At 36.8% G+C, this 18,122-nt stretch overlaps 1 protein-coding gene across 3 annotated transcripts in view; it reads left to right on the forward strand.

Moving 5' to 3' along the window:
• LOC5566409 overlaps positions 1 to 18,122 on the forward strand; it is a 718,065-nt gene that overhangs the window by 193,884 nt on the left and 506,059 nt on the right. For 2 of the 3 annotated variants that reach the window (XR_002498600.1, XM_021837392.1), the window contains exon 2: positions 5,744 to 6,221. The gene's annotated coding sequence lies outside the window, so the exon portion shown is untranslated. The remainder of the gene's footprint in view (positions 1 to 5,743; positions 6,222 to 18,122) is intronic. The other variant, XM_021837393.1, reaches the window with a different exon arrangement.

Here is an 18,122-nt window from a genome sequence, read left to right on the forward strand (position 1 = left end):
CAAGGAAATGCATCAGGATTTCTTTTGGGGATTGCATAAGGAGTTCCTCCAGGGATTCCATCAGGAATTTCTTCGGAAATTTCAACAGGAGTTCCTATAAAGATTCATTCAAAAGTTTATCTATATATTACATCAAAAGTTTCTTTAGATATTTCACCTGGAACTCCTCCAGAGATCACATCACATTTTTTTCTAAGGATTACATCAGGAATTATTCTGGGGATTACATCAGAAGTTGTTTGAAGGATTTTATCAAGAGTTCCTTCAGAAATTCCAACCGGAATTCCCACAGGGTTTTTTTTTTAGATGTTTCGCTAGGGATTCTGGAATGTTCCTTCGGGTATTGCACCTGCAATTTATCTAGAGATTATATCAGGGGTTCCACAAGGAATTCCATCAGGATTTTTTCTTGGGTTTTTATAAGGAGTTTCGACAGGCATATTATCAGGAACCTTTAGGGATTTCATCAGGAGTTCCATAAATAGTTCCTTCATAGATTTCACCTGGGATTCTTCCAGAGAATCTATCAGGAGTTCCTATAGAAATTCCATAAGGATTTATCCTAGGGATATCATAAAGAGTTCCTCTAAGGATTCTATCAGGAGTTCTATCAGGAATCTTATCAGAAATTCCTCCTGGGATTCCAGCTGCAGCTCCTATAAATATTCCATCAGAAGTTTTTCTAGGGATTCCATCAGAAGTTTCATCAGGGATACCCGACCAGATCCACATAACAAGATTATAACACATTCCTATCAGCAGCAGTTAAAAATAACAGAAGTTGATAAAATTCTGCTATCAAGATGGCTTTGTTCTCAACTTGTTATAATTTTAGTAACACATTTATAACAACATTTGTTACATATTTGACATCGCATTTATAAGTTGGTTTCAAATGACAACCGATGTCATAAACAGTAACATAGTTTGCAATAATTTTGTTATTTAGTAACATCCTTGTAAGACATTCCATAATAATTTTGATATAATTGTAACAGGGTTTGTTATATTTTAGTTTATTTTGGTGCAAATTTTGTTAGAATTTTTGTTATTTTAACTACTAACGGTACATGTTTTATAATAGCTGGTGATATAAAAATCATATCAGGGGAACACATTCTGTTATAATCTTGTTTCTTCCGTCTGGTCGGGTACCACTTGAAATTCTTCTAGAAATTACTTCAGGGTTTCCTCAAGGAAATGCATCAGGATTTCTTTCGCATAAGGAGTTTTTTACATCTATATAAATAAAAATGGAATGGTGTTTGTATGTCTCGAAATGACTAGAGAACGCGTCTACAGACTCACCTGATGCTTTCACTGTTGGATTCGATAGGGTATGCGACGTGTTCGTGCGTGAGAAAAGTTTAGGAAAAGCGCCGTAAAAGTCGGAGAAACTGGATAAAACTAAACTGTCATATTGTATGGGGTACTGCAGGGCATTTTTCAACAGCCTACTTGATGGCAAGACGAAGTTTGCCGGGACCACTAGTATATTATATATTACATCAAAAGTTTCGTTAGATATTCCACCTGGGAACCCTCCAGAGATTAAATCACATTTTTTAAGGGTTACATCAGGAGTTGTTCTGGGGATTACATCAGATGTTCTTTGAGGGATTTTAAAAGGAGTTCTTTCAGAAATTCCACCCGGAATTCCTACAGGGTTTTTTTCAGAAGTTTCGCTAGCGATTCTAGAAAGTTCCTTCGGAGATTGCACCTGCAATTTATCTACAGATTATATCAGGGGTTCCTCAAGGAATTCCATCAGAATTTCTTCTTGGGATTTTATAAGGAGTTTTGGCAGGCATATTATCTGGAATCCCTTTAGGGATTTCATCAGGAGTTCCTACAAGAATCCCGCCAGGAGTTCTTTCAGAGCATTACATCAGGAGTTCTTCTAGGGATTACTGCAGGAGTTCATCAAGGGGTTCCATTACGAGTCCGTCTAGAGATTTTATCAGGAATTCTTCCCATGGTTTCATCAGGAGTTCCTTTGAAAATATCAAAGGTTTCTGAAGGAATTCATTTAGGAGTTCCTTCAGATATTCTACTTGTAATTCCTACAGGAATTCAATCAAGAGTTTCTCTAGGGATTCCATCAGAAATTCCTTCAATGATTTCATCAGGAGTCTTTCAATAGCTTTCATTAGGATTTTCTGCAGGGATTCCATCAGAAGTTTTTCCATGGATTCTGAAATACTTCTAGTGTTTTATTATAAATCCTCATGGGACTCCATCATGAACAACTTCTGGGATTCCGTCAGAAGTTTTGGCAGGGATTCTACCAAGAATTCTTCCAGAAGGTTCCTCCCGGAAATGTTTAAAGGATTCTACCGGAATTTCTTTCCAGGAGTATTTCTAGAAAATTCTTCAAGGGAATCGTCCCGAAATTAATCAAGGGATACCTCCCAAAATTCTTTAGGACATTAATATCTCTCAAGGTTATCAGGAATTCCTTCTGGGATTTCAACAGAAATTTCTCGTAAGTACTTAATTAGCGGAATTACTCAAGAGATTTCTTCCGAAATTTCTCGCGGAAAGTCTCCAGGGATTCTTAGGTTTTTCAGGAAACTAAAACATTCTGGAAAAATCCTCCAAGGGTTCCGCCAAGGATCCCATAACGAAGAGGTTTAAACAAAGCATTTCTCTGAATGTCTTCAGGTTGAATTCCTGGAAGGATTTTATTGGAATGTTTCTGGAAAAAAAATGAAACAGTTTATTGTGAGGAATCACCAAAGAAATCACTGGAGAGATTTTCAGAGAATTTCCTAGAGAAATTCCTTAATATATCTCTGGAAGAACTTTCAAAGCAATCCTACAAGATTTTCTAAGGTCATTCTTGGTGGATTCCTTGGAAAAAATCCTTAAAAAAATACTGGAATGAATTGATGGATAAATTCCTGTAGGAATCCTCGGAAAAATTTCTGGTAGATTCTTGAAGTAATTCTTTCATAAAAATTGATAGCAGAATCTCTATAGGAATTTCTGGGAGAATCCCGTGTAGGATTTCTTTCAATTCTTTTACAGTATTTCTTGTGGAATCCTTGAAAATTTCCTGGTGGAAACCTTGGAGGAATTCCTTGATGAATCATTGGAGAAATTCTGGGTAGAATCACTGTAGGAGCTCCTGGAGTAAATCTTGGCATGTATTTCTGTAGGAATTATTGAAGGAATTTCTAGCGAAAATCGTGTAGGACTCCCTGGAGCAATCCCTACAAGAATATTTGGATTAATCAGTGATGGATTTTTTGGAGGTATTCCAAGGGAAATCACTAGAAGAATCACTGGAAGTTTTTTGATAGGAGCAATTTCTTGGGAGGGATTCATCGAGCAATTTCTTTAAGAATTTTGGTGGAATTCCTGGTGGAATCGCAAGGAAAAATCCCTATTGAATTGGTTCATAAATTCCTGAAGTTTTGCTGGACTTCTGAAGGGCTCTGTAGAAAAAGTACAATAAATAATCGCTGAAGATTTATTTTGGAATTTTCGAAGCAACGTCTCATGGATTATAAGGAAGAGTCCTAGGAGGAAGCCCTTAAAAAAGCCTGGTAAAATCTTTGGGGGAATTTCTGGTGATGAATTTCTTGATATATATCTGAAATAATTCGGTATGTGATTCCTGAATAATGCATGATGGAATCCTTGGAACTAACTTCAAGTAGGCCTCCTTGGAGTAAGCTCTGAAAAATTACTGCAGAAATCACTTGAGGTATTTTTTTGGATTGATCATCGAAGGAATCGGTGGAGGAAATCCTGAACAATTAGTAGAGGAACCTTTGAAGAAATATCTGCAAGAATGCCATCTGAAGGTATGCCTCTTCGGAGAAATTTCTAGTTCAAATAGTGGATAAATTTTTAGAGAAATTATTGTGAATATTCCTGGTAGAAGCCCAGGTAAGATATCCGAATTCCTTGTATAACCCATGGATTCCTGGAAAAACTTCAAAGTAGAATAACTAGACATAAATTACCATAGCCATTTCCATATGGATGACTGTTTAAAATAATCCCCGACAAAGACCCGTCAAAATATTAGAGTTTTGCCGGAATTCTTCGTGCGAATTATAACTGGAATTCCTCATCAATGTCCATTTCTTTCGGTACCCTAATTTTGAAAGTTATGCTCTTCGTCACTTCGATTATTGCCCTTAAGGTGAAACAGTTTGGAATCAACTTCTAAGATTGCACTCAAACTTCAAAGGCACAAATCTCGCGAAAAAAGCATCCAACAATAGTGCACTTTTTATTTTGGTTTTGTGCACTAGCAGAAAGCTTAAAATAAGAAGATCAGAAACATTTGCTTACTATTTCTCCAGTTTTGTGCCTTTGAAAACGTGAGTAGGGGTATAAGTCGGCCATTGTGCCGGCCATCTTTGAACTCCGAGATGTTTCACCTTATACCGAAGAAATATGCCCACCTCCTGCCGAATATAAATAAAATCACCTATTCACTAGACTTGCCGAGATCATTCAAAACATGCGAAGAAATAAAGTGTTGCTGCAACGACCCGAGGAGGAAAGAATAACTCGGCAATAACTTATGCATACCATATTTTGGTATCATACCCCAATTAGGTATTGTTCAGTTATCAGTTTTGGTATTATAATGGTATTTGAAAAAAATGTTTAAAACAATTAAAAATACTTCATTTTGGTATTCGATAGCTATTGAGGACTGCTGGAGGTATTGAACTATTATTGAAAAATTTCACTGTTATATGAAAATCCATCAAGTATTATTTAGGTATTGCAATACCTGATCTAATTATCAGCTTGGTATTTGTAGAATATGCAGAAGGTATTATTTGAGGTATTTTACCTCTTATGCAGGGCTCATTCATACCTCATTCAGGTTGTAAGTATTGAAAATTATCTGGTATGGAATACCTCTATTTGGTATTCAGTAGTTATTTTCTTCTGCTCGGGGAACTACGACAGTCGGTCAATCGATTGCAACAACAATAATCAGTTTGACTAACTTGGGGGGCGAAGTCAATGTTGGTCAAACCGTCTGAGCGTCTGTGGGCTGCATCATGATGATGATAGTAAACAACTTCCACCCCACGTAGAGATCGCTCATTACCTGGAAATATTGAAAACAAGAAAATGATTACACTGTATTTCATTACAATGCTTCCGAGGCGCGCCCATTCATAAACAGAGAAATTTCCCCAAACCTGGAGAACCTTTAAAATTCGAAGAATGCAGCCCGACTCGCTCTGGTAGAAGAATTGCGTTCTTTTTCACTTTTTTCCAGATGCCTTAACTCAAAGCAACTGCCTGTAGGTACCATGGCGAGGCATCAACCAACCGAAAGATGCCGTCGAACGGCGAAGCACCAGTCGAGATAGGAAAAATTCAATTATATTAAATGAAATTTCTGGGCGCCTTTGTGCGCCCATTTGAAGGGGGTTTCGATAGAGACCGAGAGCCGCACTTTGCTTTAAATGTGGCGTTTTACGCGAGCTTTTGCCTAAGGAAACTAGACAACTGGCCGATTGCAGGAGATGCGTTTTCAAGCACAATTTCTAGGTAAACTCGTAAACGTTTAAAATTTGTGTAACATCTAGTGCTCTTGTTTATATTATTAGAACTCTCTTATCTGCTGCGATCCTATTCAATTGTCTCTTCTAGGGAGATAACTCAATTTCGAGGTTCAGTTACAGCCATTCTAAACCCACTTTTTTCAAATAACAAATTCTAACATTTCGTTCTTTCTGCTTCTCCTATCCACTTTCAGAGATTTGTTTATTCAGCCTTCCTACCGACGACGAGAGCCAGAGACATCCTTCCCGTTCGACGCGCTCCGTCACCATCGCACGTCACATTGCCATTCAAATATGGTAGAATAGCTGTCATCCCGTGCACTTGAAGCGTGTCGATAGAGCTCATAACAACGAACGAAAAAAAAATCCCTTTCAAAAAGCATAATTAAAAAAATATTTATGAATAGCATCGAAACCCGTCTGTCAGTGTGAATGAAAGTCATAAAGTGGGAGGCCACCAAAACATCGCCAGCCATAATATCGCCCCGGTAAGGCCAAAGAACTGCTCTCGGGTGCTCGTCTCTAGAAAAGTGTGCCGTATGCGTGCATATGTTGTCCAATTGCGGGATGAGAGCCGAAGACGAGTAGCTACGACGGCGAGGATATAAAAACAATAAAATTAGCTTCCGACAGTGCGCCGACGACCGGAGAGCATGTTAACATAAACGAAGGGTAAAAGGTTTTTGGTACAATGAAAAAGAAAACATCGCTCCTTAAAAATAGAGTGTGATAAAATTTTCAATTTTTTCAGTTAATAAGTAAGGTTTACAAAATGTTTCGGTAGAACACAAATTATCTGATCATTTTTATTGGATTGTACCGAGTTTTCGAACAGTGGCACAACAAACTATGACAACAAACGCTTGGTAACGTAATGTTATCAAATGTTAGACATTTATTAAGATATAATTCAATAATCACCAAAAAGTTTTGCAAAAATATAGGGACGGACCTGGTGTAGTGAATAAGACACTAGGGTGGTTCAAAATTTAAAAATGTTTGAAAATCCAATCTCCCATATGCTCCTTAACATCCTTACCATAAAATTAGAGTTCTGTGAAATTTTCAACTTTCTAGGTTGTGATTTAAAAGTTGCGAAAAGAAAATGTAGGTTTATATGGAAATTACTATGGAGAAATTTTGAGATATGCCAAACACGCTAGTACTCTAATGTAAGTACAAACTTATTATCCCATAGTTAAAACTCATTCTTCAAACCATAATAAAAAAATTTGGCGAAGAGAAACTTAATCCGACAGATAGCAGAAAGAATATTCATGAATTTGTTTGCTATTATTTAGCTCAATATGGGATTAGAGCCCGGCAAACATGTACAAAAATCCCAAACAAAAATAGCTCAAAAGGGATTTGTTTCTTCAGCAACATCCTTCATTAAGATTTGAAGAATGAGCTTTTAATATGGGATGATAAGTTTCCACTTACATTACAGTACTAACGTGATTGGAACATTTCTCAAAATTTATCCATAGTAATTTCCATATAAACCTACATTGTCTTTTGGGCCACCTTTAAATCAACACCTAGAAAGCTGAAAATTTGACAGAACACTATTTTTATGGTAAAAATAGTAACTCATGGCGTAAATGTTATAGAGTCGACTTCATTCGGAAGGGGTGTAAAGCCGATGGTCCCAAGATTAACTAGCACAGGGTTCGAAATCTCATTGACCATTTCAATGATATTTCCATTACGAAAAGTTACTGATTAGATCTGGAATCGAACCCAGACATCTTCAGCGTGGCTTTGATTTGTAGCCGTCGACGTTAAAACTAGGTAAGGGAAATCCAGTAACCTCTTGAAGATTTATGAATGAGGTACATACTCAAGTAAACTCAAACAAAAATAATTTTGCAAGTTTCGAGTCAATGTGTAAAGTTATCCAAGAGCGATTCTGAATGTTGACTGCCATAATGGTTCTAACTACTGGTGGCAGTTGAAATAGTAACTATTCAGCTGGAAAACAATTTGAATATTGTCATTTCAATTTACAGACGTTATTTCTCAGATATTTAGGAATGAGTTTTATACTCATGCATAGTCCATATTCGTGTAAATGTCGGAAGATTGCTGCTTAAATTTTCAGATCTGAAGAACTATATTCCAATGAATTAATCTTACACAGTCGCTGAATTCAAAACTAGGTAAAACCTAGAACCTTCTACATAATTCTATAAAAGATCACTACCCGAGGAGGAAAAAATAACTCGCAATAACTCATACATACCATATTTTGGTATCACACCACAATTAAGTATTGTTAGTTGTCAATACCTCATTTTGGTTCTTTAATGGTATTTGAAAAAAATGTTTAAAACAATTAAAAATACTTCATTTTGGTATTCGATAGGTATTGAGGACTGCTGGAGGTATTGAACTATTATTGAAAAAAATCATTTTTAAATGAAAATCTATCATGTATTATTTAGGTATTACAAAACCCGATCTAATTATCAGCTTGGTATTTGTAGAACATGCAGAAGGTATTATGTGAGATATTTTACCTCTTATGCAGGGCTCATTCATACCTCATTCAGATTGTAAGTATTGGAAATTATCTGGTATGGAATACCTCAATTTGGTATTCAGTAATTATTTTCTTCTGCTCGGGTAGTTATGCTTGTGAAGATGTATACTAAAATATGTTCTTGTATGACCTGAACTGCTCGTCGAACTCAAAACTTTACAGAATATACTTGTATGAGCCCATATGCGTGTTGATGTTGTTCATAAACCATTCGTTACGCTTTTAGATCCGTTGAGCTGTATTACAAGTAGTTTTTTCGATAATCTTAAACAATCATTGTACTGAAATATTTATAGAATTTAACTAAGTGAGTGAGTATGGGTATTAACCTTGTCCACAATCTCTCAAACAATCCCTGCTTACGCGTGTAAATCTGAAAGCCTAAACTCATAAGAGTTTTTATGTAACCAGTTCTTTGTAAACAGTCGTTGTAAATCAAAAGTCCATACTCAAAGAAGTTGACAGAATATGTTTTCATTGGCTTATACAAGTATAAATGTTGCTAATATACCTTGAAGATATCACTAGTTAAGCTGGTGGATATGGAGGCCTGTTTCCTACGGAGTTCGTGGTAGACTAAGAGTACCTAGACATATTCGCATAAAGCTGACATAGTTTTTCAGAAGCTTTGTCACAGCAAGCTGTCGAACAGCCTCAATGGAACTGTTCACCAAGTTTAGACAATATTTTCGGATTTTTTAAGGCAATTATTGATTACTCTGGTATGGAACGTAACACAACAGGGAAAGTGAATCCTTCCCATTATATTTCAGTGGGTAAAGTAGATTCCGAAATGCGATTTGTTTCACAAGTCGATGGACAAGACAATGGCTTCAGTTAACGAAAAAGCCCTGGAATCAAGCAAAGGATATCTCCAGTCACAATCCCGGAGTTTGTGCATGTGTTCTGCTATTAGTTTTAAGAGGAACTGCTCCAATAATCCGCCATGAAGTCCACAAGGTTTTATCTCAAACTTCCTAGCGACATTTCTGCATGTGTTATTCTTCAGGAACTGATTACGCTTCTAGAACTGAGATTATCTAGGTATTTCATCAAAGATAATCCTTCATACGTACATCAAAGAATTCTTTCCTAAAATGCATCAGAAACTTTCTAAGAATTGCACTCTTCTAAAAATTTCACTCATAATTCCTTTTGGAACTTCACAACAAATGAATTGAGGTTTTTTATATTTAATGCTTTCAATAATTACACTATTCACAATAACGGTATTTTAAAGGAAGTTCCTGATTTAATTCTTTGTGGAATCCAGGAATAACACAACATCATTCCTAAGTTAATTCATTTTCTGAAATGATCTTTCCATTGCCTGGAAAAATATTGATATAAAACTAAATACTCCTCTTTATAGAAGCATTGGTTAAAAATGTAATAATCCATTCGCGTGCTCAGTAGTTACAAGCTACACGTTTACTTAAAAATGGTTTTTAACGCGAGATCATAAATTAAGCGGAAATTTATTTTAGGATTCATATTTGTTTTTCACAGAGAATGCCAAAAACAATCTGGAGTAATTTCTAGGAAAATACCTGCTTAACCATTTTCTAGACAAATTCTGAGAAGAATTTATAAGACTCTCATTTGTCGGCCCCGGAACCTCTCGGTTCCAGAAGGGAACGGAAGGCGAGAAAGACGATGGTGAATGTCGTGGGAGCGAGCCCATGGAAAGGGCGGCGTTCAGCGGGCGATAAGTGTTGGTTGCTGGGCCCACTTGTCACTGATTATCCCGATGACAGGATTGTAGAGGGAATCGTCGTCGTTAGGGCCACTGGTTGAGGCCACGCCGGTGTGCCTCCAAGATGTAGCGATCGGGAATACGAGATACGGCTCCTACAGGCCACTGCTGTGCTTGAACACGATGCAGGGATTCCGGTAACTCGGTCTCTTGGCCACTTGACGGGGTTCCCCGAGCCTTTTTAGTAGTAGGCGTTAACTTCGAGCGATTGACGGGTTACCACGCGGCCGCAAAGAAAGAAATATTTCGTGAGATCACAACCGTTTGCTGTCTCGGCCAAAGATCAACTGCCCTTCGTGCTCCAGTCAAATCGTTTTTTTTTTCATCACCAGGCGCTCGGCCACCTACGGCAGACGTGCTCCTTCCTCTCGATAGCGCTACCTCCTCGGTGGCACATTTTACTGAGGTTGCCCAACTCCCGAAACGCAAACGAAAGCCACCCACCGCCGATTCAAATTAGTCGTTTCTAAAGCCGAGCTTCACACTTATTTTCCCTACGTTTTCACGTTAATTTAATATATTAGAAAAGATGTTACCCGACGGTAACAAATTTTTGCAGCAACTTCTGAACAATTAAAAAAAATACTGGCAAAAACTCCTTTGTCGTTACTTGGGAAATATATGCCTATAAAATTATTTGGAAGTAGTGTTGTTAAATGCCATGAATATCACGTGACTTTGACTTTTGAATATTGCTAATATCATCATTCCCCGTGGAAAAAGTCATCGGAAAATGTTTTACCATTTTTGAATTGGTTGGTCATATTTGCTGATGCTGAATTCCGCATGGAAATGCGCTACACGCATTTTAATTTTTCCAAAATTTTGACATTTTACAGCACTGCTTGGTAGTGTCCTTAATGACATTTTTATTTAAATGACATTCCTGGTCGAATTATCGAATGATTCCTGTGAGAATAGTTGATAAATCTTTGTGAGAGTTTATGATACGATTTTCAAACATATTTTCGGAATTCTCATAGCATTTTTTATTTTGTTAAACGCCTTGGCAAATTAAAAACTACTTAAATTAAAAAATATTAATAATAAGTTGTATTTTTTGCCCTAGGATTTTTTGAGGATTCGGTTTAGGAATTCTTGAAAACATTTATAATAAAATTTCTCAGAAACTTCTTATTCTAGAACAAAATATTAAAAATTCCTAAAGAAATCTCCCAAAGATAAAATAGAAAAAAATTCTGCAGTCTGTGAAATTTACGTGGGTAATGGCTACACGTCGGTCCCCCAAGCAATTTGGGAATATCTCCGAATTCAAATGGCAAATGATCAATATCTACACAGATTCTATTCTTAAATTAGAAGAGTTTTTTGAGAGCTTGTGAAAAGATGGTGCAGAAATATCAAGAAACATAAAAGTTATCGCGATTTGAATATATTTTTAGCAGTAAAAAATGTAGCTGCCTGTAGCGAGGTTGAGCTTTTGAGACATTCCAATGGTAACTCCTGGACGAGTTCGAGAAGGAATGCCAAAAAATGGCATATTTTTCAGTGCTACCATTAGTGGAATTACGAGACGAATACTTAGAGAGTTCCACAAAATATCGTAATGTGTTTCAAAGGATTTATTGCAAATATTACTTAAAAGTGAATTTGTTGTCTTTCAAATAATAGGACGGAGTTGGTGGTCTAATGGCTACTGCTTCGGCCTCATAAGCAGAAGTCGTGGGTTCAATCCCAGGCCCGCCCCTTTCTTCGTACTTAGTAGTTGTATCTTTCATATATTTTCCACTCTTAAACTATCACAGCTGATCTCTATTCGTTCATAGCATTTGCTAGAACCAGAGACGGACAAAAAACCGTTTCCCTGCGCTTCCATTCTTCCATCATTGTATCACGCCTTTCCTTACGCCTGATACATAGGCAGTCTGCTAACCATACAGCAAGCCTCTCTGCTCTTCCTCCAAACCATACACTCCCGCATGAACTGACGTACATGCAGTCCGGACTCCACGGTCTACAGTGGATCAGTATAAGTGCAACAACAATTCCTCCCCCTCCCCATCATTGGTCATCGTTCTGACGTGGCAAGCAATGATTCAGTTTGTTCATTCTGTAAGTGCAGCTGATTTGGCGAAACTGGAGTAGCAATCACGGGCGGCCAATCAAGCTCAAGCTCAAGTTTGAAAAGTTCTGCTCATTTGCTACGCTTGTGGATGCGATGTGCTGCATTACAAGTAGTTTTTGGATAAAATTAAACATTTGTTGTACTAAAAAGCCTCAAAAGCCCACTGGTTACGCGTAGATCTGTGGAATTTTTAAACGATTATTGAACTCAAAACTTGACCGATTACATTTTGCCTGTATACGTATAAATTTCGTTCATGGACCTTCGGAAGGTCCCTTCGCTTTTAAATACCAGTACTCCAAGAAGTAATTGGAACTCAATACTTGGCAGAACGCAACTTTTTCTTCTTTCTCTGGCGTTACGTCCCTACTGGGACAGAGCCTGCTTCTCAGTTTAGTATTCTTATGAGCACTTCCACAGTTATTAACTGAGAGCTTACTATGCCAATGACCATTTTTGCATGTGAATATCGTGTGGCAAGTACGAAGATAATCTATGCCCTGGAAAGTGGAGAAAATTTCCAACCCGAAAAAGATCCTCGACCGGTGGGATTCGAACCCACGACCCTCAGCTTGGTCTTGCTGAATAGCTGCGCGTTTACCGCTACGGCTATCTGGGCCCCGCAACTATCAGAGTCATTTGGGGGATCCTATCCCATAACCCCGAATGTCACTACCCCGAATGTACCAGTATCCCGAATTCCATAACCCCGAATGCTTTTTCCTCGAATGAACAATCATGTAGCCGGTGATATAGGAATTCGAGGAATTTGGATTTATGGGTCATTTGGTGTATTGGAATTCGGGGTGATTCGAGTTGATGGCATTAGGGGTAATGGCGTTCGGGTTAATGTGAATCAAGATTAACTTATCTATTTTGATTTTTGCTTAAAGTGGCCCACATCAACCGGGAGCGGCCACTTGAAATCGACTACAAGCAGAAAAAAATCATTTTCTGTTTCCAATTATAACAGGAAATAAAAATGAAATTTAAATTCTAGCTGCGAAGCACATCGCACTGTTTTCAGATGTGTTTCATATTTATTTGGACTCTCTGACACTACCCCGAACGCCATCACCTCGCAAGCCATTACCCCGAATGGTTTGTTACCCCGAATACATGACATTACGAGATTATATCTGATAGGAGGGTGCGGGCATAAGTGTACGGTTTCTCATGAGTATAGAACGGCTATGGCTTAACAATGTACTTTCCATATATTGAAAGATAAAAAAAAGGATTACTTTTCAGCAAATAGTTTTACATACTAAATTTTGTTTGGTTTGGCCTTTGATTTGGATGTGATTCGCGCAGCCACACTGCAATACTCTGAAGAACAGACTTTTTCGAAAAGAATGGCGAATTTAGTATGAAAAGGATAGCATTCGCAAAATGACGAAGTAGTTAAATATACTTTTGAACGCTGCTGCTTACCACCTCCACCCTTTCTTTTTTGTTTGACTACCGACATTAGGATAGTGCAAAAGATTTTTTTAAAGGATGGCAAAGGATGATCACCCTGATATTATCGCTACAAGTGTTGTTCTTTGGGACCCGCATAGATTATGCTAATATACTTGTACATGATTCTACACAGCGTTGGTTTATGTTCACACCACTGTTGGTGCTTCAAGATGTAAAGCCTCGAATAATTCCTGGAATAATCTGGACGCCTCAAACCGATTTCTTATAAAATAAACAATTCATATTAGTTTCTAGCTGAGAATACTAGAAAAAAATTCCGAGAAGAATCCTTGCACCAACTTCTGCACAAATTCAAGACGAAACACTAGACGAAACTTCTTATGATATTGCTTGGGAAATATTTTCCTGGAAAAGAAATACTCGGATGTGTCGCGAACGAAATTCCGGTGTGAATAATTCAGAAATCTTCGTTAGAATTCCTGAGACTGACAACTCTGAGAATGACTGATTCAGTATTCTCCATCAATCAATAAGATCTACCTTACGATGATTACATCTGATAAATGACTAACTTTTTATTGGGTGTCCTTATAGAGCTCTTTTTGTTGCAAAATCCAGCTTTTTTTCATTCTTATATTTGTTTTACTCCCAAGGTTGTTAAAATTGTTTTTGATTTTTGTTTTTTTTATGTGGAAATTGGATTTCTTTTTTGTGAGAGGTATAAAATGGTCGTTTGACTAAAATACTTTTATCTAACAAATATTGAGGTGGCGCGTTTTGCCCCAACGGTACATTTAACGCCAAGCTCCACTACAAATTTTCAAAATATATCTGATGAAATCGTTTATGAACAATAGTAAACATGGCCATGTATTGAAAATAATAGAAGGATACGTTCAGATATCTTTGTAAGAATTCAAGAATCTCTCAAACATGCTTTATGGGATCCCTGAAAACCATCTCTTTAGAAATTTCTGAAGCAAACTGTGATAACAAAAAATCTCGAAAAATTAGGTGGTTTTTGAAGGACCTCTCATAAAGATTTGTTTTATAAATAAAGGGAGAGCACAGAGACAAATTCCTTGAGCAATCCCAAAAGTTATTCCTTTGAGGAATTTCAAAAGATTTTTTTTAAGAATTCTTGCAAAAGTTCTGGCATTAAGTAATGATTGGAATTATTTCTCGGTAATTCTTGGAAAGTTTCTTCAATAGTTCGTGTTAAAATCATAGAATAATATGAAAGAGATCTTTCACGAATGTTCAAATAAATATTCACAGGAATCTGTAGAAGATTTATTAGAGATATTTTCCAATGAATGATTGGTATAATCTCTGAAATAACTATTTTAGAAATTTCCAGATGATTACTTTTTAGAATTTTCTAATGACTTCTGACAATATTCAAGAAAAAAACTTAAAAAGTTCTAACAGGACAATACGGAGAAATCTCCTCAGGTTCTATACCATTTCCCGGAAAGACGTTTCTCGGAAATCATTTCCCGGATACCCTATTTTCCAGGAAAGACATTTCCCGGAATAACCCATTTCCATGAAAGCTACTCTATGGTAAAAAAAATAAGTAGCTTCCGGTTCTAAACCATTTTTTAAAGTAAGGTCATATCAGAACCATGAAAACAAAATGGCAAGTTTCAAGAATACTTTGTAAAACTAATGTAGCTATGATATGCATCCAAAAGAATGATCAAAGTCACCCCTATGCTCAAAGTCATCCCGCACGGCGGTAATATTTCATTGATGCTTTAATACTGAATTGCATCCTCATTTTTTATGTTGAATAAAACTATTTAAACATTTAATAATTAAACAACAGGCAACGTGATTTTAGCTTTTGTCCTTATATTTGATATTCTGACTTGAAAAGCAGTTTTATCGTAGCATATTAATAAGACCTATTCCTGCGAATGCCGTGAAAAAATATTTGCAAAAGTAATTTTGAAATAATTTAAAAAGATATATAATCATGATTGTATCCACCATATTTTCAGTTTTTCAATAGATCGAAGTTTTTGATTAAACGAATTTTTAACAGTTAGGATATTAAAAAAACTGATTGCAAGCTTTAGCTATTTATATATTATGTAGACCAATTGTCTAGATCTCATATCCCTTTGAAAGGTTTCCAATTGTAGACTTACTTTAAGACCTAATAATCCCAAGACATTTTGAACCTATATACCATTTTTGTGCAGTCTGTGAGAAAGTTTTTGGCCGGTCCTTTTTCATGTTATTCTGGTATAATTATTGTTGACCACACTGTCTACATTTTCATTGCTCTTTTTCCATACATAGACTGTTCTCTCAAGGCATGCTTTTTAAATAATTATTAATGTTCAAACTGATAAATAAATTAATGAACATAAACTTCAGTTATTGCTACTGCCATTTTTATAGAGAATCACCCTTCTTTTGAGAAGTTGCCGTTCTTTCGAATTATACTGACAGTAACATTTTTGGCGAGAAGGCTGCTATTATTTCCCTTCTTTTAAACTAAGGTCATTCTATTGAGTTATTGGAATATTTCAGGGCTGGGGATGGTAATAGTAGTAAGCATGAATGTCGTGAAACTCACGTGACTCCTCTCATTACAGTAGTTTGAAAACGTGGATCTCATCAAGTAGTCTATTTTGGGTGCATGAATTTTCTAAATCATTAGTGTCATCGAAGGCTGTAAATGCGGGAAATGCTCCAGAAAATAGAATATTTTTGTATAGCAGTTTTGGGTTGCCTCTAGCAAGTTTAGAGTAGAATGTTTTACTAAATTCTAGGCATTTTGCCTACAGCACCGAAAGGCTGAATTTCACTGCCTTCGGGATTTGCTCTGCTAGGCTACAGTAGCGTAAATTACATGACTGTTTGCAACCCTGGATTAGCATAAGCATAAGCATAGATGACCGTAGAATTCGTAGTTGCTACTCCGTGATTGACCAGAACAATCGAAGTTGCACAGGGAATAAATGAATGGGGCTTGGGATTACCTTACCATTCTTCACAAATCGAGAGCTCAAATTTAAAAGTCAATCGTTCTTGTCAATTTTATAAGGCTTGTGACTCTTCCTTCAACTCCTTCCGCACCTTTGGAATGAGACACTAGCTGGAACTTTATGCTGTAATAGTGTTTCAATTAGTATGATCTTCTTCTTTTTCTTTCTGGCATGACGTTTAAACTGCTTTTCGGCTCAATGTTTATATTAGCACTCCCATAGCTATTAACTGAGAATATTCTTCGCCAATTGACAAAGAAACTCCATGCTCTTGAAGGTTGAAGAATTTTCCAATCCTAAGAACCCTCGACCGGCGGAATTGGAACCTGCGATACTTAGCTGGGGTCTTTCTGAATAGCTACTCGTTAATCGCTTCGAATATTAGGGTTCCACGAAAGTTTAATTTTAGTGCATTCCGGGAAGTCGCATTCCGGGAAATGAGTTTTCCGGGAAATGGGTCATTCCGGGAAATGATTTCCGGAAAACGGCTTTCCGGGAAATGGTTTTCCGGAGAATGTCATAGAATCTCTCCTCAAACTTCTTGGAAGAACCTGTGGATAAATTCATGGAAGAATCCCTGAGGAAATTCCAGAACCCCTGGGAAACTCTAGTGGGCCTATTCCTGAAGGAGTCGTGGGATGAACCGAGCAGCATACCTAAGAGGAATTTTTGGTTGCATTGCAAGAGAATGTGTTGGAAGAATCACTGGAGGATGGCATAGAGCAATCTCTTGAAGTACTTCTGGCGTAATTTCTAAGGAAATAAATTAAAACATTTTAGGATATAGTCTTGGTCATTTGAAAGAAATTTCATAAGGTTTTTTGTCGCCAAAATGAGTCTGAATAAGTTTTAGTTATCCTGAAAAAAATATAGCATGAATATTTCAAGAAGTCTACGCCGAAGTCCTTGAAAGATCTTATTGAGACATCCATAGAAAACACTTGGAAAAATTAAATAAAAAGGCTTTGAAAAACTTGTCAAAGAATATTGAAAGAATCCCAGGTTCAATACTTGAAATAAATTATGAAGAATCCTTAGGGTAATGTATTCAGTAAGAGAGTGCTTATATTAGTAACCCTTGAAGCAATTACTGTACGAGTTCTTAGCATAAAAAAGGATGGATTTTTCGAAGCGAAATCTGTACAAAATGTTTGAGATTATTGGATTGTTTTCTCAGGGGACTAAACAAATCATGAAGATATCTCATGATAACAAAATACAGCTGAAATCATGGTATATGTAGGTATGTACACATTTTGGAAGAAATTCTTGAAAAAATAATGATGAAATTTCTTGAAGAAATTCATGAACAAACATCCAGAGTTTTTCTTCTGTGCAGAAATTCATTATGATATCATTTACAAAAAATCCTTGGAAAAAGCAACAGCGGCATCAATACCACGGAGATGAACCAGCCATAGGGCTGAAAATCTCCTTAATAAAGATAATAATAATAATAATAATCAATACCATCAGGTGTTGCGCTGCCAATGGTTTACACACTGCTTGACTGTTTTTGTCTCTCCTCTATGACCGTTTTCGGGCAGCCATTCCAAGGTGAATGATTGAAAAAAAAAGTTAAATAATTCAATCGCTAATATTTCGCTTGTGTTTTCAACTAAGTGAAATCTATTAGCGCTAACAGCGAGAGCACAACCATTCCGTTGCGATGCATATAAACAAGTTCAATGTTATGCCACCTTCATAGAGCAAAAATTCAATCCCCGAAAACCGGAAAAATCGTCTTACCACTGTGCTC

Source organism: Aedes aegypti, chromosome 1 (genome assembly GCF_002204515.2).
Source record: "Aedes aegypti strain LVP_AGWG chromosome 1, AaegL5.0 Primary Assembly, whole genome shotgun sequence".
Lineage (NCBI taxonomy): Eukaryota > Metazoa > Arthropoda > Insecta > Diptera > Culicidae > Aedes > Aedes aegypti.